Below are 23,689 nucleotides of genomic sequence, written 5' to 3'. Positions count from 1 at the left end.
TGTATGATAAACAGCAACATGTATCAGCTCTAAATGAACAAAAAAAACCGCAAGCAGAGATCGTAGCGAGACAGGAAACAGGTGACCGGACATCAGAGAGATCACACTGCCCTCTAGTGTTTCGGCAGAGTACTGCAGAGTGACACGGACACATCAACGCACGAGTATGAAGAGCTCACATCTATGTTGTCCACTGCTATGCAGCGTCAATAAAGAAGTATAAACCAGGCTTTAGTTAAACAATGGAGAGTGTGCATTGAATAGTTAGGACTACAGACACACTCAGAGATTGTTGGGAGGGTTACAGTGTTGTGGATCTTTCTCCATTAATGCTCTTTAGCGAGCACAAACACAAGCTCACTGAAAGCATTGAAAATAGACAACAGACACGTTTAATTCTGGGCTGTGATGAAGTTAAACACGGGATAAACATTGATTAAGAACAGCTGATGTGACCTGCTGTCTCTGCCACATCTATGGAATTATTTTTAAAACCAGATCCCCTCCTTCATGTTTATAAACTGCTCCTCTAAGTCAAGAAACCACAGAGGATCAGCTCCAAACTCTGCAGCTCCTCTCAGCTCTGCAGAGCAGATCAGTCTCTTTCATCTCATGGGGGGTTTCAGACTTACAACCCGGGACTCGGCTGTTTTGATGTTGTATCAACGCTCCCATTGACGCAGTTTTCAGCTGCCACAGGTCGTTGTTTTCAACAGAAAGGCTCTGAACATGCTGCGTGCTTTCTGCTCCGCTTTGGATGGCTGACAGGAAAAGTTGGCGACTGGCTGGTAACCATGGCGAGCGCTTAGATGCACGTCCCTGAAACTGGAAACGACCAATCAGAGCTTGTTGAGTCGATTGTTTGAGACAAAAGGAACCCTGGCAGGGTGAGCAGGACCCCGACGAGGAGGGTTTTCCTCTGCTGTAACAACCCTCTGTAGTAACTCATTTTATACACGCCTGCTTACTCATGACATGAATCATTTTAATGCAGTTATTGATTTGAAAATGATTGTATTGATTAAATAATGTCTGTGAGGATGTGCATCCAAACTAACAGCCAGCTTGATCATGGGTTCCTGAGATCATGAAATCACGTGAGAACTTCACAAGATCCTGCGTGATCATGCAATAACACTGAGGCAGATTTATTATTCATGCTTCTACCAAAAGTACGCTACATAATAAAAGCTTTCTTCTTCTCTTGGGTTTATGTGTGTTTCATGTTTATAATTACGTCTTACATCGTTGTGCTGTTGCCTTCAAATTTAAAAGTCCTGTTGTGGTGGACGTGGATCAAAGATTTGTTTGTTTTGTTTTTAATAATATATCCATCAACAATTACTTCTTATCTATGTGATCTGATACACGTTCAGTAGTCTGTACATGGTGTTTCGTATCATTTCTTATTTAGTTTCCCATTGTAAATAAGCCATCTTCAAATAAAATATACTTAGATACATTTACCGCCAAATTCCACCAGATCAGTGTCGCAAAATGAAACACTCTGTGTTATCACCAGGTCGTATTTCACTTAACTACAACCTCAAACCATCATGATGAGCGGAGCCAGGCCTGGAGTCAACAGGTCAGAGGTTTTCAGAGAACCATAAAGACAACATGGATGAGGAGAGGAGGAGGAGAATCCTTGATTCAGTAATTACCGAGGGAAAACCTTGGTCACATGACTCCAGCTGTCCGGCGGTCCTGCTCCGCGCTGCGGTCTGAAAACGCAACTGGTGGGTGTTGCCAGACGAGAGAGCTTAGATCCGCACCATGGCGTATTGGAGATGGACCGGACATGGGAGCGTGCCTATGTTCCCACATTTTGGATTGTGATTGTGATTGTGCCGATTTCTGCTGCTGCTGATCGAAATAAAATTACTGATTCATTTATTCATTTACTATAAAGTGCTTCCAAAAAATCTTGTGGGGGGATAGGGCTTAAATTGAAGGGGAAATGTAGGGACAAAGACCTAATTTTGAAAATGTCCTAGAAATGTTGGACTATTGGGATGTGGGAACATAGGGATGAACCCCCGGACACAGAGTCTGGTTGAAATCAGATTCTAGTCCATCAGACTCTGTAGTTTGTGCTGCATCCTCACTAATGCTTCTTCATAGACGTGGTCCTCTTCTGAGAAACAGCAGACTGTGTAATGACTAATCAGAATTAAAAAGTTGGCATGTCAGACTAAATGTTAGATAATAAACACGAGATGTCCAGTCTGAGTTCCGCTATGAAAAGTTTGGACTCTTCGAGAACAGAACCAGGAGAGCAATGTTTCCCCTGAAGACTGCTCCAGTGTTTATTCATCCAAAAAACATGACTCTGCATACTTACTTATTCTCCAGCAACGTTTCACATTCAAACACTGATCCTCCCAAGCTGTCCGGCATAACCGCAGCCTTGAACTGTCGGCCAACACTGAAGAAAAAAAAAAAAACAGGTTTCACTTTCAGTGTGGGGCCCCGCCTGAGGGAGACGGAGAGGAGCTAACAAGAAAAATCTATTCCTCATAATTATGACTGAAAATTAATGTCCATAATTCACTGAGCAGAGCCGTAAGACACTGGAAAAAGGTCGCCCAAAGCTCTGCAGGGTTGTCGATTGGAACTATTGATCAGGTGATTACATACTTTTCATACCCCCTCTGTCTTGTAAAAGGTGCAAAACAGACGGTTTGCAGTAAAACGCAGGTTTAAGAAAAGGCACCGCGGCGTGGTCACTTGTGCCGTCGATTTGTTTTCAGTAGAAGAAGAAAAATCGATAGGTGAAAATTACACCTTTCAAAACATCATATTAAAAATTCAAGTATAACTGAAAGCTCCTTAAAGCAGCCGCGGCCGCAATCAGATGAAATACTTTTATTCAATCACTGTTTTAAAGCCGGTCTCATTACTGAATCACAGGTTTGTGTTTGGACATCCTGCAGCAAACGCCGGCCCCATGCTGGATGTTTATTCATGTGAGCTGTGAGCCAAACACAGCGGACCATCCATCAACACACTCCGGATAGAAGTGACTTTCCTCCTCTTTCCTCACTCTGTTCAACACCTCCTCCCCACCCTCCTTCCCTCCCTCCCTCCACCGCCGAGCTGAGCGTGTTTGTCGATGCGTGAACTGAGTAGCTGCGACGGAGCGCTGCGGAAAACAAATGCCGTCCCTCTGGTTCTCGTTCGTCTCTTCTGTCATGGATCATCAAAAGGGAGTTCATTGTTATTACTTCCACTGTTACGCTCAATGATGGAACGACAGACAAGGGGCTGGGTTCTGATTGGTAGTTAAGACACATCATGCTAAGAACACCTGCTGGTTGATAATTGTCACAACACAGGAAAAGGATACAATCAAGCAGTGGGATGCGCTTTGTGGATAAACCCACACACACACACAAGGCTTCAGCTGCTATTATTCAGAAACACACACATATATAAGCGCGCTATAATGGGCCAGTGTGTGGTTTAAATTCTCTTTGATGCTGTGGATACCCCCCACTGTTCACCATATTACTCTGTACACATCAAACAGGTTGTTCCGGGAAGAAAAAGGGACATGATGACAAGACTGCGGCTCAGTATTCTGCTCATCCTGACGCTGGCTTTTTATTCACATAAAAAATGGGTTGCTCCTCTTTTTAGTCTCTCTTTGTTGCTCTGCCATGCTTTCCCCTTTTTATGCTTTTTTTCCCCTCGCAATATCAAACCCTTCCTCTTCCTCCTCCTTCTTCCTCCTGCCTTTCTTCTCTTTGCAACTCTTGCATCTGTTTTCCTCATCCTTCTTTGCACAAAAAAAGAGGCTTTCTATAAATCTTTACACCGCCCTGCTTCAGCTCCCATCTCCGCGTCTGTCCTCTCCTCGTCTTTATTTTTTCTTGTAAACTGCCGTCGGCTACTCGCAATCCTCTTTTGGAGTCACCTGGAGCTTGTCGCAGCATGCCCACCCCATCATAGCTGACCATCCAGACAATGTCAGCGTGAGTCACAGTTCACAGATGATAATGACCCGGCCCAGCTGCTCTGCAACCAGGGGACACGCAGGGCCCCTATAACCCACGATCCAGCTCGGCGTGTGTGCCCATGCATGTCCTTTTCAATGCATGCGTAAATGTGTTTGAACAAATTCTTTATGTGCAGAGAAAGAAAAAAAGATTTCCTCCTCGTGTTGATTTGTGTCATGTGTGCAAATGCATCCATGTGTGCAGTGAATTTACTCAAGGAGAGATTTGCACGGCGATGTGTGCGCAAGAGCCCATTGGTATGGATAGCATGGTCTGATCTCCAGTGTGATCTGTGCTTGCCGCCTCCCAGCCACCCCACACACCTCCCTCCCAGCCCATAATTCCACCGCTACCTCCAAAGCCCCTCTAACCTTTTTCCTGCACAACCCATCTGTCAATCATGTTCATTGCAGCATAGCAATATAGGGACACTTGCTTCAGTGTTAATTGAACCCTCACAGTTTACACTGGAATTTGCCGGCATCCCTTATCTGTAATTCCTGAGGTAACCCTTTGCAGAGCCATTATTAATCACTGCACACTGCGCAGTGAATATCTACTGGCTGATAAAACATTTGGAAAAATGAGGTTGCTGCAGATGTATTTGCTTTAAATGTACATACAGTTATTAGCTCAAATAAAATATAAGACTGGCTCTCCAAAATAAACTCCTCTCCTCTTTCTCAGATGATTCAGAGCTTTTTTTTTAAGTGGTGTGAAACACTGCAGGAAACATTTAACCATACTTAAAGGTCACACCTATTTAACACAGCCTTGTAGGTGGTCTATTTTGCGTCATACCTCAAATTACATAACAAAACTGTTTCTTCACAGATGGTCTGCAGGCAGCTGACGGTGCACAGACTGAAACATTTTTGAGCCTGTGTATCCCTGATGTTCATGCAGACATGATGAACATGTGTTCCAGCACTCAGAGAGCATCAGTATGCTTCAGAGGTAGTGCTTATCAGTGCATCTCACAGCATCTGAAACCGTCTTACTAACACCTCTCAAGCTTTGCAATGTTGGAGGGAGGGGGGGAGCTGCACTTGATATCTTTTGGTGTTTTCTGACACTATAAATCTAACATCAGACTTCCAGCAGATCTGCTGCAGTCCAGCTCCGTGCTCTCTCGTCTGTCAAAACGCTGCACGGAGCAGGACCGCCGGACAGCTGGAGTGATGTGGCCGACGTTTCCCCCGCGGTAATTACTGGATCAAGGATTCTCCTCCTCCTCTCCTCATCCATGTTGTCTTCATGGTCCTCTGAAAACCTCTGACCTGTTGACTCCAGGCCTGGCCCCGCTCATGATGACGGTTCGTTGTTGTAGTTAAGTGAAATGATGAGTGGTCTGGTGATAACACAGAGTGTTTTATTCTGAAAATGAACCGGATGTTTTCATTTTGTTTTGATGCCTGACTTCCTGTTCCACTCCATCTGCTCTGTTGAGATTGATGCATCGTGCTCCGGATCCGGCAAAAATATAGAAGTCTTGTGTATCTGATCCGGAGAGCTCCGACCTGCCGGATCAGAGATAGAGCCATAATGGAATGGAGTGGATCCAGCGGAAGTTAACAAATTGACTAGAATAGAAACCTATCAGATCCGTTGCTCTGGTGGAATTAGGGAGTAACAAGAACACGTATTTGACACAACAGTTAGCTAGCAGTGCAGAGGTGAGAAGTGCAACATTTCTCTCTGCACAGTAAGAGAGTTGAAGGTTGAAAGCAGTAGCTTTTAAGACTCTTTAAAAGAGAGTATCTGAGTTCATGTACACAAATATATAGATTGCATTTCTTGACGATTTCACAAGCTGACGACATACCAACACTGTGCCTCAGAGGTGTTCAGAGACATGTCATGACCCAGGTCATTCACTGAGCTCTTTTTGTGTCAGAATTTTCTTTAGTAGCTGAGACACAATCAGTTTGGAAGCCTCTGCTCCCCTCTGCTCTGGCACTTCGGGCACAGTTTATATATGTGCTAAGTATCATTTAATGCCGTGAATTTTGCCCAAATCAGTTTTGGATTGAATTCTCCCTGGATTTATGTTCTCGGAGCAGCTTTAAATATTCTTGATGTCTTCATTTCTTTACTTGTGAAATATTCAGTCTCTGCTTTTTGCAAATCAAGTCTTTGGTGGAGAGTAGATGTTTCCTGCGTCAAACGTGCTCCCTGAGGCTGAGCCCACTTGGATCTGCTTAGGAAATTGTCTTGAGTGATCTTCATTCTCAAAGAAATGTATTTACGTCAAGATCATACATAGTTTGGTTTCAAGATGAGGAAGGAGGTTTGTTACTTTCAAGAGGAGAGTTGCATGATCTTGCATCATGTGTGTTCCCTAATGCAACTGAAAGTGGATGTTTTGAAACAGAAATGGTATAGGATCCGTCTGATTTCTCTGCGACAGGGATGTTATTCTAGGAAAGTTTCCGCCTCCCTCCGTGTTCTCTAATGAAATGACGATACAACAATGCAACGTCTGTGACAAAATGTCATGTCGGTAATTGTCTTCAGCTGCTTATCCGCTCTGGAGTGCGGCCGGACTTACAGGACATCCTGCTCTCTGTCTCTCTCTCTTTCGATCAATTCGCTGCGAGAAGGTTAAATTCTCTCACAAGCCACCGATTCCACCTTGTGGGAGAGCCTTGGACAGAGATCAGGCTGCAATCAATGGAGCGTCTGTGTCGTTACAGGATTAGCTCTACCTACAGCATGGTCACATACATCTGGAAGCTTGCCCAATAATGAGCAGGTAATAGAGCAAGTGACTGCATGTCCCCTGGGGAAGATTAGAGCTCTGTGTCCCATATTAAGTACACGGATGGGGAGTAACAAATTGCATGTAACAGAAATAGAGCTCCCTTAAAAACTCTGTCACGGCTTCATTTGGCACCATTTTGAAGCACAATTGAAGTCATTACTCGCCCCATTACTTTCACACATGACAGACCGGATAAGACTTACATTGAAGAGATGTGAAAGTCTAAATATATTAATGTGTATTTCTTGATAATCAACTAATATCAAATATCCTGGTGAATGCATCTTGTTGGCACTGTTTGAGGAGTACATTACTTGTAGCCATGTTATTCTTTGGCCTGCTACCTGCATACCTAAAGTCTCTAAAAGTAGTATTAGATTAGATTAGAGAACTTTATTAATCCCCTGTGGGGGAAACTCATGTGCCACAAGAGTCTGTTCACAGAATCATCAAACAATAAACAGTACAGTCACAAAACACGACAAGTAAATAAATTACACAGTCACACCATTTGAGGCATAATTATCAGCCATGAGTCAGATTCATTACTACAAAAGTTCATTAATAAATCTGACTGCTGCAGGAACAAAGGACCTTCTAAGACGTTCAGTGGAGCACTGAGGCATCACGAGGAGCTTCTCAGTCCATTAAAAACACTGCAGAGGATCGCCTCTTGAAGATCAGAACAGTTTTTTATTTCGTGCTTGTTCTCTTCTCCAAGGTAACCTCAAGAGAGTCAGGGGTAATGCCAATAACAGAACCAGCCTTTCTGATCAGCTTATTGATTCTTTTTTTTTTGTCATCAAGACAAATGCTGCCCTCCCAGCAAAAAACAGCATAAACGAGGACACTAGCCAAGATTCCCTAATAAAAAAAACACAAAGTAAGTTCCTACTAATGTCGAATGATCTCAGTTTCCTCAGGAAGAAGAGTCTTGCCTGGGCCTTTTAAAATACAACCTTGGTGTTCTTTTTCCACTTTCATTTATTGTCAAGCCCAACACCGAGATATTTATAAAACTGCACAATCTCAATCTGCTGACCTTTTATTGTCACAGCAGAGACCTCTTTTTTCTTTCTTCTAAAATCGACAAGTTCTTTGGTCTTTCCAACATTTAATTTTAAAAAGTTTGAATCACACCAACTGACAAAAGATCGAGCCTTCAACTAACAATCACATCTCCTTTAAAATCACCTACCAGTCAGAGTCTAATAAATCAGACTCCCTCTCTACCTTTAAGAGTAGGCTTCAAACTTCCCTTTTTGACAAAGCTTATTGGTGGAGCTGGCTCAGGCTTGGACCAGCTCTTAGTAATGCTGCTATAGGCTTAGACTGACACACTGGGATCCTGTATTTCCCTCTCTCTCTCCTCTTTCTGTCTGTCTCTTACTTTAACTCTTCCTGTCCCATCAAAGTTCCTAACCATAGACCTTTCTGGAGTCCCTGAGCTCCCTTGTCCCGTAGGTTCCTCCGGATCTCTGCAGCTGTGGCTGTGCCAGACTCCAGCTGCTACAGCTACTACTATCTGTCTCACTACTATCATCTCTCTCTCTTCATCTCCCTCTATCCCTCTCTCCAACACGGTCTCAGCAGATGTGTGTCTAAAAGGAGTCTGGTCCCGCTGGAGGTTTCTGCCTGTTAAAGGAAGTTTGTCCTTGCCACTGTAAGTTGCCAAAAGCTGAGAGATGAACATAGAGTACGGTCTAGTGTTGCCATAGAAGAACCAATTATTGAATCTGAGGAACTATTTTTCTTTCTTTTTAAATCAATATAATCATCTCTAGATAAATACTCAGTGTCACCTTGTTTGTATTTTCTAAGCAGGATAATTTAAAGTGAATGAGTCGCTGTGTGCAATCCCTTCAGGGTATGACCCTGACGTGAACGTCTCACCCTGTCGGGTTGCTGTTTTACATTACCACCTGCTCATTTCACATCATCCCTTACTCAACACACCACCTGATAAACATCTGGACGTCAGCTCACTGAGCTCATCTTGTATCATGGAATAAACAGCCTCCCAAAGCTCCTTAGTATGAGGCTGATTACTATTCAAATCTCTGTAATAGATGTAGATGTGACCTACCTTCTCTGCCTACCTCATAAACAAAGCTGTCTTGGATGTAACTGCGGACAAATGTCAGAAATGTCAGCATACCCTGCATGTTTTTAAGAAACTGACTCATGCAAATGAGCTCTGCTGCTCTGTCAGTGACTGATAAACACTCCCACACATGAGGAGATGCAGGAAAACTGACTCCTCACTGTGAAGGTATGCCGTGTTAAAGTAAAACATGTAGAACAATGTTTGTCCTACTCCACGTCGGAGCCTGAACAGACCTTATTCCTCCCTATAGTCCCTCATTATCCAGCAGGCTGCTGTTTGAGTTTGATTGATTGTTCATAAAACATGCATGACCCTCATGAATTATTGCGGGAGAACATCCAATAAATTGTTTTAGATGGCTTATTACAACAATGTTACTGGCTGAGCATATTAAATTATTTGCCTTCCTGTAAATCACAGACGAGATTTGAGAATAAGCCATTAAAGGCATCATGGTGACATTTCTGCTCTCCACACAACATCGCCATGTCTGTCACAGCTCTTTTTAATCACCAGGAGCTCTGTCATCAATCACATCTCATTAGGAGTTTAATAAGAAACAGACAGAAGCTGAGAGATGAACATGGAGGAGTGGAGGAGGAGTTTTATGATGATTGTTATGATGTTAGCGGGGACGGATGTAACACAGTTTAAAGACATCTGAAAACTTCTTCACTTTAACTTTCAAAATAAAATAATACTACACAAATAATATAAGTAGACTTCAAACTATATTCTGGCTCAGGCTTGGACAAGCTCTTAGTTATGCTGTTAAAGGCCAAGACTGACACACTGGGATCCTGTCTTTCCTGTCTCTTACTTTAACTCTTCCTGTCCCATTAAAGTCACTAACCATAGACCTTTCTGGAGTCCCTGAGCTCCCTTGTCTCGTAGGTTCCTCTGGATCTCTGCCGTAGATGGCCTGCTTCTGTGGACATACCGGACTCCAGCTGCTACAACTACAACTATCTGTCTCACCCCTATCATCTCAATCAATCTTTATTTGTATAGCGCCAAATAACAACAAATGTTATCTCAAGAGGCTTTTACAAACATAGGTCTAGACCACTCAATGTCAAATTATGAACAGAGACCCAATACCAAGACAGGGTAAGCCTCAGTCTTACCCCACCTTAATCCACCATGAGCATTGCACCTCACAGTATTTAGCTAGTTACAGCAGCGAGGAAAAACTTCCTTTTAACATAAATAAAGCTAGATTGATTGATTAAAAATACATAAAAAGCAGCAAAGTCCAGCAGAGTGATCATATTTTGTGATTCCACAGTTGCACATTTTACTGAGGATGAACAGTGAGTCATTAACTGTGAGTCGACTGAACAAACAGGAAGAAAACATAAAAAGCCGGACGGAGGGAAGGCTTCATTTTGCTGTTTTTAAAGAATTATTGCTTTCATGCATCATTCAGCTGTCAGAAATCCGTTGAAGACTCAAGTTTATCCTGAGTGCAGATTTGATTTGCACCCTCCCCCTCTTTCTTTCTTCCTTTCCTTTTTTTTTGCAAATAGACAAAGAGTCGACCAAGCGTTTGAGGTGTGTGACCCTCTCTCACCTTCCCCGTGTCCCATGGGTGAAGTGCAGAGACAGGAGGGGGGAGGGGAAGAGGAGGAGGTGGAGAGGACAGAGGGGAAGGAAAGTAGAGGGGGCACTCACCCCTTCGCCTCCGACCTTCAGGTCCCACGGGGAGTCGAGTCAAACTTCAGGAATAAATTTTGAAGGTCTGTGTGAATCGGGGGAGCCTCTGGGATTTGGAGCAAAGTGGCCACTTTATAGAGGTCTTAAGGAAACACTTGACCACGTTAGCTTGGATCTGAATTTAGTTAACATTACACTGATCACTGGGGACCAGGTGTGGATACAGTGGAGCCCCTGAAACTCCACAAAGGTGATCGTTTTTAAAAAAGACCAAGTTATGAGACTTCAGAAGCTCCATCGGATTTATTTCAACTCAACATGAGATTTAAGTTTTTATACACTTTGTATAACTCACAGCATTTTCAGAACCTAAAGTTACACTTCATTCAAATTTCTCACAGTCCCTGATCGAGCGAAGGTCTTGTGTTGGAAGAAAACCAATGAATAGATTCTGTTGTGGTTCTACGGGAGACTATTCTGAAAGGCCGTGAGCTTTAAAGGTCCACAGAGTTCTTTTTTACACTTTGTCCTGCTCAGTCCTTTTGAAATCAAATCATTTTCATCACCTACGGCACACTGTCAAATATCGCTTTACTCTCAGGTTCCAACATCTGATTTATCTGAATCACAATTTCATTTGATTCCAGCTCATTTATGCCCATTAAGATTCAAGTGTTGTAGTGAATGTGGCTCCTGCAAGCACAGACATGAAAAGCAGGATAGATGAAGGGAAAGAACCATGGAGAGAGTTGTGTACATTCACCACCTACCTGCACCCACTACGTTTGATCCGAACCCCACGCCTTTGAAGTGTGCATGCCTTTGTGCCGGGCCAAATAGGGATGTGTGAAAGAACTTGCATGCAAGTGATGTCATCATTTACACAAGAGAGCACACACACGCAGATGCGCCACATGCACATGTGTGGACACACAGTCACTCCCACAGAGATGAGAAACTAAATGGAAAAATGTTTCTATCACCCACAAATATTTGCTTTCAAAATTGTACCTGGGACCTTTTTCTTTGCTGGCCGAGGTCTATCTCAAACATGCAAATGTTCTTTTTATCAGATGGCTGGAAACGCTGGAAAAACTTTAAAAGCACACATAGACCTCAACTAAACTTTTCATAGATTGGGTAAAGTACGAACGATAAGAACAAAGCATTATGGTGGTGTAAGAGGAGGATTGTTGTATGACTAACCACCTGACCCTGCAGCTGACCTCAACTCTACCGAGAGTGTTCCTTTCTTTCAACTCGTTGCAACATTTTCTGGCCCAAGACTAAACTATTAGTTTCAAAGTCTCCTCTCTTGTTGCCTTGATTTGGGCACCAGGCGACTGTTTGGTCGTTAAAGTTAAAGAAAAAAAATGTGAAATGTGAAAAATGACACCTACAAAAAGGTGCCCATCCCTAACTAGCAGCAGAACTGTCCTGGTGCTGGTTAATGCAACTGTCACACATACGGACCGTTGACGTCACTGACACACAAACGTGGAGTGTTTACATTCACCATCTACACCTGCAGTGCAACACGTACTGTGTGAGTCGCTGTTATCTCTCCTTAACATTTCAAACCTGCTGTCAGAGAGCTGGATCCAACATACTGTAACACAGAATTAAAGACACAAATCAATAACAATGTGATTGTATGATTGGATTCTCAATTGATATAAAATCACACTACTTAAACCCCCGCTACTAGCTTCTTATTTGTTACTGCACAACAGGAGATAATAATGGTTGAATAGACCAGTAGTGATGGCACATGCAATAGGTCAATAACCTCTATGTAAGATTGTGAGATAAACATGTTTACAGCCTGGCACAGATAATAGCTTCAGTCTCTTCTGCTGCTTGATGAAGATGTATCTATAAATCTCTCATCTTCAAATTGCATTCTGAAGTAGTGCAGAATGGTAGACTACATGCAAACAGCAGACGTGGCATGTTGCAAAGCTAGCTCAATGTACCATCCAAGAACAGTGTGCTCCATCTTCAGTGATGAATTATCGAGTTGCTTCATTGATAGGTCAGGACTCATTGGCAGGCTGTGTTTGTCATACCTGGCCTGTTCGCTCGTCCAGTATACATGATTTATTTTTGGCAGTCAGGCTTGTAGTTATCTTTCTCCTGCAGAGAAGGTGGCCGGCTGTCTGCAGAAAAGACCTGGGCTTTTAATTTCCAGTTTTTTCTCCATTGTACACCAGCTGCCCACTTATTCGGTGGGAGAGAGCAGGAAGCAAGTTTGTTGTGTTCCACAGGCTGTCTGAATAAACAAGACTGTCCAGCTACCAACACAAATAGAGTCTTGATTCAAGAAACGCTGGCGTCAACTTGATAGTTTTCCTTCTAATGAACAAGCCATGGTTTTGGAGTGTTTGTCTAAGAATCTGCCAAATTAAACACTTACAAATGTTTGATACTCTCTTTTCCAGGGTTACTTTCCCCAAAACCAACAAGGTAGGGGCCACCATGCCAAATTACTGGTCCAAAAACCTGCCATGGCTACGTCCACTTCTCTACACAGTCTTCTTAAAAACTAATACTCTACGTTTTTCAACTCACTCGCTAATACAGCAGAGCATTGAGCTGCCAAAGAGCCAGATATTTCCTCCAGGAGAAATACCAGTAAGCTAATTATGAATTCAACAGCCCATCTAAAAAACAAACATGGGTATATTTCATTAAAAGCAAATAAAAGGTCTTTCACCAGAAGTTCCCAGGATTTTCTAGCCCCCAGACTTACTCTTACAAGATCTAAATTGTTCCTGTGGCCCCATTGTCATCTGCGTTTTGACTGCGGGCCGCAGTCTCGGGAAGATTATTCAAGTCAGGCCAGTGACGTATGGAGAGAAAAAAAAAGTAATTACACTACACACCAGACCAGTAGAGGACAGTAAGATAAAGACGGAGGCCATACCACAAAGGTGACACCATACAAGGAGACAGACAGGCCGGCATCATCATGAGCGACATTACAGTTAGCCTGTCAGCATGAAGAAGACTATCATTGTGCTGTTTTTGATCAATCCTTTGAAAGGAGACATGCGCGAGTAGCAAAGCCGTTTCAATGTAGCATTAAAATGATTTAAAAAGCCATTGCAGTGATCGACCGGTGTTCCAGTTTAAAGAGCGACCCTGTTAACTGGAGACTTTCAGCCGGATGCATCCCTCACAAACATCTTTGGAGGATCATTAAATATCTGATGAGGATATTTTGAAGTTTTAATAAAAACTAAAATAGGATGCATCCCCGAGGACTCCTTCTGTGTTTCAACAGCTGACACTTCAGCTGAAGGTCTCCAGTTTACAGGGTCACTCTTCAGACTGTAACACCGGGAGCTGACAGAGATGCCTTCATACTATCAGACTCAGAGAAGACCAATGTTCAGGAGTTATTAAACCAAGTGAATCACAGATGTGTGTGATGTTACTGTGGATGGCAGGTGAAATAAAAACTGCGGGTAATCCACCAATCAGGTTCCACATTGCAGGACCCGCCCCCCTCAAGTTCCTGGACCTTCGAAAAGTACTACCCCCTCAAGCAGGGGTTTTTCAGGGGGAGATTAACTACCTAGAACTAAAGTTAGACCCTGGTTCCTGTGGTGGAAAAGCACCTTAAGAGACTGCACAGTAACTGCACTGATTGTTATGTATGAAATCAGTCAAATGACCCCTCCTATTGTTGTGCAGACACCAGGCATATCAATTTAACAGGGTGCAAGATCGGACAACCAAATAAACATCAATAGTGTGTTCATCCACAGAGCCAGAGTCGCCCTTTGCTATGAAGAGAGAGAGAGAGAGAGAGAGAGAGAGAGAGAGAGAGAGAGAGAGAGAGAGAGAGAGAGAGAGAGAGAGAGAGAGAGAGAGAGAGAGAGAGAGAGAGAGAGAGAGAGAGAGAGCAAGCACATGACTCACCCTGTGTGGAGAGGAAGACCTTTTGTCCTTCACAACAAAACAAATGGTCAATAAACAAGTCATATAATTTCCCCGTGGACTCCCAGCACACAGGACTAATATTTTGGCTAAGTGGTCGTGTCTCTCATGTGCACACAGGCAGACTTGCTTTATTACGTCTGCCAGGTCTAGTTTCAAAGAAGTTTCACCTTCTACGAGTCTCTATTACCGGTGAGTGGCAATCCTGGGAAGTTGTTTTCTCCTGGATTACACCGAGCTGATGAAAAACATTAAAGCTAATCAGGACTGTCTGTGTTATTTAATTTGAATGACGTTAGTTTAAAAGGTTTTGTGGAGCCTCCATTATTATTTTCACACCTTCCTGTTTCTCCTTGGCATGAAGTAATCACATCTGCTCTGTGGAGGGATGCTAAGGTGTTTGATTTCACTTTTCAAAGTTGCAGATTTGTTAATATAACCCCAGGTTAACTGTTATACTACATAAACAGCATCCCTCCCATAAACTGACTGATATTTGCAGGCTATTGTAATCCAGAGCAGCACTGTTCCTCTGATTGGGTATGAAATCTTTGTGACGATGCAGCACAAGTGTTTTATTAAGTGTTTGTTTCATAATTGACACTTTCATGCAGACTGGTCTTAGATATAAATCCAGAAAACACAAATACACTTGGTGGGTTATAAAGAAATTAAAAAGATTTAAAGGGTTTCATTCCCCATTAAACCCCTGTCTGTGCCCAGCTGTTAGTGAATAAATCAATATGAAGCCAGCGGAATAACAATTAGCAGATCCACATTTACAAAATAAGATGCTGTTTGTTCTGCAGGTTGCAGAAAGTTTCACTCACAAATAGCTGCTGGCTAAAAAAAATTGCACCAAAATGATGTGATTTAACTTCTCGTAAAATGTTGACATTCACTCACTCCCTGGGTTTGATCTCTTTTGATCCAGAGGTCCCATCGCTCTGAAACATTAGGAATGTGTTTTGCACGCTGGATTGCTTGTGACAACATGCATGCATGTTTTATGTAAGTGCACACAAGCTCAATGATTTAGCTTAAAAAAAAGAGCTGTTTAACGGTAGCCCCCTCGGTGGAAAGCTTCCTGTTGTGTGATTAAGTTTCAGATGATGAGGTGAGAGAGAGAGAGAGAGAGAACAACAATGGAGGAGATGAGCAATGAAGAAGAACAGGAAACAAGAGGAGCGGAGGAGCTGTCAGTCGCAGTCTGGCTTCATAGGGTTTAATATCTCTTTCACAAGCACACATCTAAACCTCCTCCTCCTCATCTGCTGTCAGCGAACGCCAGCTAGACGTCACTTTAACTCTGGGTTTCCAGCTTGTGACAGAGGAGCTGAAGGTCAAATCAGTAACAGTGAGCTCACTTTAATGGGACTGAACATAAACCGGGATAGTCTTAAAATACACCCAACAGCAGAGTCGTTTGGAAGGATTGATCACGTTTATCAGAGTCTCCCGCACATCCCGCACTCCCCCTTTTTTAGTCATTATGTATTATATAGTGGAAGATAAGCTGTATGAACATTTACTCCTGGTTGACATGGTAGTATAAATAGGCAGCCGGGGTGAGATATGACACAAGAGCTGCTCTACATTTTATCAGGAGGAGAATAACACAAGGAAGCAGAAATCAAACTTCAGACTGCTGGAAAAATGTTCTGAAGTTTTTATCCTGTTTTTACTGAAGATACTCTGAGATTCTGAGCACTAAGATTTGGATGAGGACCACAGAAAGATGATAACTAAAAAACAGAAGCCCTAAATCATTCCTTGATGTACTATTTACCTGAGGTATGTAAATACTAATGTGAGCAAGATGGTGTTAAAGGTGCAGTGAGTAGAAACTAGAATATTAGCAACAGCCCTCTCTTCTTCTCCTTCAACAACAACCGCTCTCTCTTCTTCTTCTCCTTCAACAACAACCGCTCTCTCTTCTTCTCCTTCAACAACAACCGCTCTCTCTTCTTCTACTCCTTCAACAACAACATCTCTCTCTTCTCATTCAACAACAACCGCTCTTTCTTCTTCTCCTTCAACAACAACCGCTCTCTCTTCTTCACCTTCAACAACAACCGCTCTCTCTTCTTCACCATCAACAACAACTGCTCTCTCTTCTCCTTCAACAACAACCGCTATCTCTTCTCCTCCTTCAACAACGACCGCTCTCTCTTCTTCTCCTTCAACAACAACGGCTCTCTCTTCTTCTCCTTCAACAACAACCGCTCTCTCTTCTTCTCTTTCAACAACAACCGCTCTCTCTTCTTCTCTTTCAACAACAACCGCTTTCTCTTCTTCTACTCCAACAACAACCCCTCTCCCCTTTCTTTCAACAACAACCACCCTCTCTTCTTCTCCTTCAACAACAACAACAACCACTCTCTCTTCTTCTCCTTTAACAACAACCACATTTTTTCTTCTACTTCAACAACAACTCTCTCTTCTTGTCGTTCAACAAACGCTTTCTCTTCTCCTACAACAACAACCACTCTCTCTTCTTCTCCTTCAACAAAAACCACTCTCTCTTCTTCTCCTTCAACAACAACCGCCCTCTCTTCTTCTTAAACAACAGCTCTCTCTTCTTCTCCTTCAACAACAACCGCTTTCTCTTCTTCTACTCCAACAACAACCCCTCTCCCCTTTCTTTCAACAACAACCACCCTCTCTTCTTCTCCTTCAACAACAACAACCACTCTCTCTTCTTCTCCTTTAACAACAACCGCATTTTTTCTTCTACTTCAACAACAACTCTCTCTTCTTGTCTTTCAACAAACGCTTTATCTTCTCCTACAACAACAACCACTCTCTCTTCTTCTCCTTCAACAACAAACGCTCTCTCTTCTTCTCCTTCAGTTTTCTATAACCAATACTTTTTTATGATTTATATATTTTTAAATTGCCTAAAATATCACAAATCTTTTAGCTGCTTTATTTTGCCCCTTCTAAAAAAACATTTCTTGGTCTCAGGTCTCTCTTAAAGAGAGATCTAGTTTTAAAGATATCAGCTCATGAGTTAAACATTAAAAGAAAAATAGAATAACAGATTCATTTGAAGTCACTGTACTTCAACTTGGGTCCTGTTTCCTCCTCTGCCCCCAAGAAATTAATTTCATACTCTAAAGTAGTTTTCACAGAAACATTATGAAGGACAGATTACGGCTCTCTGAATGTGCTGCAATGCTTTTCAAAGAAAGAAAGCTTTATACTAAAGAGAGGGAGTCAGGGTCAAAAGTTCACATTCAAAGTAGAGCGCTTTGATCTTCAGACAAGGGCCCACATCCTGAGTCTGATGTAAGGGTTTGAAGTTGAAACCTTGGAGTTTTAGTTGCATGTTCTTAAATTAACTTTTGCCAGGACCAGAATGTTCCCTGACCTAAACCAAAGGTGTAAGAGCCAAGATGAACAACAACAAGATAATGTTTATTCATTAGCAGATACTAGAGGTTGTTTATTTTAGTCATGAATATTCGAAACTTTGCAGCTGAAGACAGGAAAGAAACTCATGCTCTTTCATGATCGTTCAAATGAAATCAAAACTTGGAGTTGATCTGTGAAACAATCACACAAACCACCATTACTGCAGCATTTATTTCCCTAAAATGAGAGATTACGCTGCTTTCAGAGTGTGGTTCAGCTAATCAAACCGAGTCCCTGAGCTCCTTTGTCTCGTAGGTTCCTCTGAGCAGGTCTAGACCGTACTCTATGTTCTATTATTAACAAAGACCCAATATCAAGACAGGAAAAGATCCAGTCCCATCTTACAGACAGGACTCAGTCTGATCTCATCTTAATCCACCATGAGCAGAGCACTTTGCAGCATTTAGCAAGTTACAGTGGCAAGGACAAACTTCCTTTAAAAGGCAGAAACCTCCAGCAGGACCAGACTCATGTTAGACACACATCTGCTGAGACTGAGTTAGAGAGAGGGATGGAGAAAGATGAAGAGAGAGAGATGATAGTGGTGTGATGGATAGTAGTAGTTGCAAATGCTGGAGTCTGGCATGTCCACAGCAGCAGGTCATCTACAGCAGAGATCCAGAGTAACCTAAGAGACAAGGGAGCTCAGGGACTCCAGAAAGGTCTATGGTTAGTAATTTTAATGGGACAGGAAGAGTTAAAGTAAGAGACAGGCAGACAGAGGAAAGGACAGGATCCCAGTGTGTCAGTCTGAGCCTATAGCAGCATAACTAAGAGCTGGTCTAAGCCTGACCTAGCCCTAACTATAAGCTTTATCCAATATGAATGTTTGAAGCCTTCTCTTAAAAGTAGAGAGGGTGTCTGCCTCCCTTTTACTTTCTTAAATGTCACCAAGACTCCAGCTGGTACAGTGTTAACACAAGAGTTGTGCCCATAATATAACACATTAAAGAAGAGCAAGCTGATATATTATGCAGATCTTCTTGGCCACATCACTGTACAACTCAAAGGATGAAACTATGCCAGACTAACTACAGATTTGTGGCCAATGCTCTAAATCAATTGCAGAAAGTGATAGATGGACAGACAGATAGAAAGATCAATATTTGAAAATTGGCCAAAAGTCCATGTGGTTCATCCCCTCGTTCCCCTTCTCTCCCAGCTATCTGCCTTTTGTCTTTTTTCATAATGACCATCAAACACAGCAATAAAGATTTCTTACTTTCATTTTCCGCAGCTTTACTTTCATCCCGGTTCGCTTTTCTAGTTTGATCAAAGAACGCCGACTGAGTCAGTGTCATAAAAAGGATTCTTGTTAAGTGAGAATATTACATAATCATGATTGTACCCATCAGCCAATTTTTATTGCTGCTCTCATTTATTAACTCGCCATGATGCATTGATCTCCGATTTGGGCCTATTATGACCGATGACAGAATGAAACTAATAATGGATTTTTGATTTAGACTGGAGCTCAGTGAGGACGAGCCGTATATCTGACATGACAGGGAGATATCTGTATTCATCTGGGTGTGAGAGTGTGTGTGTGGAGCGGCTGAGTGAGTTTGTTTGTGAGTAAGGTCACACTTTGTGAGATTTCAGAAAGCAATATTCCTTCAAGTTCAGCAGTTTCTATCCGAGGGAAGAGGGCCGCAGCAGGAAGAAAGGGATTGTGGGATGTGGCATTGATAGTCATCTGTAGGTCACATCTTGTACTTGTTCTTCTGCTGGCCTGTGTGTGTTTGTGTGTGTGTGTATTTTAAACATTTATATAACATGGTGATGCACATTATGGGAATATTAATGTATTTAGAGGTGGCTTTAAAATCTAAGTACAGTAATAGAACTATTAGCATAAGTTTTAGAGTCAGTGCTTATACTTCATATGCTGCTATAGGCTTAGACTGGCTGTGTCCTATACACCAGTGAGACCAATATATCAGGGAAGCAGACACCCTCTCTAGTTTTAAGAACAGGCAATCCTTTTTGATAAAGCTTATAGTTAGAGCTGGCTCAGGCTTGGACCAGCTCTTAGTAATGCTGCTATAGGCTCAGACTGAGGGATATGACTCACTGGGATCCTGTCTTTCCCTCTCTCTCCTCTCTCTGCCTTTCTCTTACTTTAACTCTTCCTGTCCCATTAAAGTTACTAACCATAGACCTTCCTGGAGTCCCTGAGCTCCCTTGTCTCATAGGCTCCTCTGGATCTCTGCCGTAGAATGCCTGCTGCTGTGGACGTGCCAGACTCCAGCTGCTACAACTACTCTATCCATCTCACCACTATCATCTCCCTCCATCCCTCTCTCCAACTCGGTCTCAGCAGATGTGTGTCTAACATGAGTCTGGTCCTGCTGGAGGTTTCTGCCTGTTAAAGGAAGTTTGTCCTTGCAACTGTAACTTGCTAAATGCTGCAAAGAGCTCTGCTCATGGTGGATTAAGATGAGATCGGACTGAGTCCTGTCTGTAAAATGGGACTAAGTCTAATCCTGTCTTGATGTTGGGTCTTTGTTAATAATAGAACATAGAGTACAGTCTAGACCTGATGACGGGCCACTCCATCCAAACAAGGCTTGATTCTAAATCACAGCCAGCTCTTAATTTGTGAGCCAGGAGGGACTACACAGACTGAGTGTGGGGTGTGTTAAAGACATGCTTCCATGTCAGCTGTTGAGTCGGCTGCTTATTCGCAATATACAGATGAGACCAGAGGCAGGGAGGATACTGAGGCAAAAATATGTAACGTTAAAGTAACTTTCCCCAGTAACTAATACTTTTTAAAGGCAGTGACTCAGTTATTCAGCTACTTTTGGAACTAATTACTCATTTCTAGTGACTTGTACCACACCCCAGAACCTTTTCTGCATGTTTCTGCTGACATGTGAATAACATTGTCTCTGTTTTATAATGCTGGTGGATCACAAGGTGTTTTGTCTACTTACCTTGTAGCGTCATCATTTCAAATTAAAGCTGGTCACGAATCAGCACTGTAGTGTCTCATCTTTCTCAATCCTGCAAAAACCATGTTTAAAGAAAGTCTGTTATATCACATGACAAAAAAGTGTTCCGAAATGGGCTGAAAGATCCTTCAGGAAGCGATGTAAAGAAATACATTTAAGAATGAATTCAGGGCCTTTAAAGCTGTAAAACGTCTTTCTTTGTGAGTTATAATGTACTGTTTCTGTGTTTTGCTGCAGGTGGTTGTACTATATTTCAGTATAGTGTATGGAGCACAGAGCTGGACCACCTGCAGCTCAGCAGCTGATAACATGTTGAATGCATGTCCTCATTACAATAGTAAAAATCTGAAAAGTAAGACTCAGGCAGGAAATAACTGGAATTATCTTGCAGGTGTACAAGAAAAGTGTGAGGCACCTTCAGGAAATAATACATAATCACATTAATAATATAAGATTTTAAACCTAACAGACGTTTTCACTCAATGCTGGCTTCCCATGAATTTCTGGATACTCAGGGGCATCAGGGTTTGATTGACATCACAGAGCGAGCTGGAGAGCAGCTCTGGGGTCTCGTTACACAGATAAAGAGTTGCCTATACAACTTGTTTTAGTTCATCCTTTACAGATAAGCATGTTATCTCTTTCAAATGAGTCACAATGATCCTGGAGAGTTACAACGTGTAAAGTGATGAAATCACACTGCAATTATGTCTAATCACTTCCTCTCAGGTTTAACCTCACAAATAGCATGTTACCGTTTTCTGACTTTGAACACACACACGTCACAAAATACACAAACCCTCCATATCACCCTCTATAAACCCCCGCATCAACTTTTATTCTCAAGCCACATTTCATGAATTCAGGCTCGATTTGCATTTCACACTGTGTTTGATGTAATGTTTCTTTAAACTGGCGCTGCGAGGGTATCAGCCCAGCATCTTTAGAAATTATGGTAATGCAGGATGTTTAAACTCTTTAACACATGGTTCATGTCCAACTCTCAGTCAGTGTCAGAGGACGTCAGAAGCCTTTCTTTTTTCTTTTTGTATCAAAACAGAGCTGACATTTAGTACGGGAGGACGGTGAATCAGTGAGGACTCAGACCTCCAAACGTCAGATCAGGATGTGGGGGAAATGAGTTAAGACCCCAACAAGATCCTTTCAGAATGTCAACAAAGTTATTGCCAAAATAACTCAAAACATTACTCATGAAGCTGCAGACAACAAGCTAACAGTTAGATCAGTTTTGTATGAAGAGTTTTGTTAGCTCTCCGTATAAATGTTAGAGATGGGACGTGAATTTGGAATGCGCCGATATTCATTCATTTTAAAAGTACAATTTTTCATTGTCTTCACCGGTGTCTAGTTGTTATACTGTATTCCCGTCAGATGGTGGCTATTGAGCGTCTTAAAGCTGTTTTAAAGTAACAGGAGAAGAAGAATGATAACTGAATTAAACAGCAAAACAAGTTGAAAACATTTCAGTCAGACAACTCACGTTTACTTAAGATAAAGTTTATTGCAGCATACAGTATTGTGTTTGGTGTATGGGCTCCAAAACTCATTACTCCTCGTATATCATTTAAATGTAGACATTTAGGAGTAATGAGATAGGACTAACCCCCCTCGGAGCCCGCAAGTGGATGCCAGGGAGGAGGTGGGTACGAAGTTTGCACACAGCACTGAGCAGGACAGCAGGAGCACTTGCAAAGCAGAGGCAGAGACAGGGAGACTTGCAGCTTAAATAGACCGCCAAATTAGGATGTTGAGATCAGCTGATAGGGAGGATGATGACGTGTCAGTATGAATGAGCGCAGCCCGAGTTGTCTGCCTGAACTAGCTTGCAGGCAGCGCTCCATTAGTGACAGTCTCTGGAAATATGTGTGCAGTGGTGTGAGATTCAGAAACAGAGATGATTGCAGAGACTGAGCATGTCTGTAAAATGTAAACATACACGCCACGCTGCTGCGTCACAGAATCACTGACATTAAGGCTGAGACAGACGCTGACAGTGCCCACTACTTTTTAGCATTTATCAATACATTCTCTGTCAAAAGAAATTCATTTTGGCCTGAGTTTAAAGTACGGACTGAAAGCCTTGAAACTCACAGTTAGCAGCACACTGACCCACTCTCTCTTTCTCTGTTAGCTGATATATTTCAAATATCAAATTTGCCCTTGTGATATCCCCCAGCCTCTTTCTTTGTAGCCAATCAACTAGCTAGCACATACGTGATTGCTACTGCTTAGAGTTATGTTTGAGATATGTATGAGTCGTGCACATGCTTTCCTCAAAGTGCTTGAGCAGCTGATTGATGCATCAGATCTGGAGCTCCTGGGTCCACTGCACCACAGGATGTAAAGTCCAGCTTCCTGCAGCCTTGCTCTTTCTCTCTCTCTCACTCCAGCATCTGCACCCATTTAGTTTGAGTTGGTCCTTTGTGTTTATGCACTCCTTAAAACTTTCCACTGCAGCATGAACACACACCCACATGCATTCTACTTCTTCACACACCTCATACTCATTGTTATCTTTCAGTGTATTTACTTCAACCTTATGAGTTACTCATATTTTGAAAACTGTCTGCTTCCGATCCTATTACATCTGTTAAAAGGTTTAGACACCCCAGATTCTATCAATCATTCACATTCAATCTTTATTTATATAGCACCAAATCCTAACAAATGTTATCTGAAGACTCTAAAAAATTAGTAATTAGTTCCAAAAGTAACTGAATAACTGAGTCACTGCCTTAAAAAAGTATTAGTTACTGGGGAAAGTAACTTTAACATTACTTCTATCCTCCCTGCCTCTGGTCTCATCTGTATTTTGCGAATA

This window comes from Notolabrus celidotus, chromosome 3 (assembly GCF_009762535.1).
Source record: "Notolabrus celidotus isolate fNotCel1 chromosome 3, fNotCel1.pri, whole genome shotgun sequence".
Classification (NCBI taxonomy): Eukaryota; Metazoa; Chordata; class Actinopteri; order Labriformes; family Labridae; genus Notolabrus; species Notolabrus celidotus.
This window is presented reverse-complemented; position numbering follows the sequence as displayed.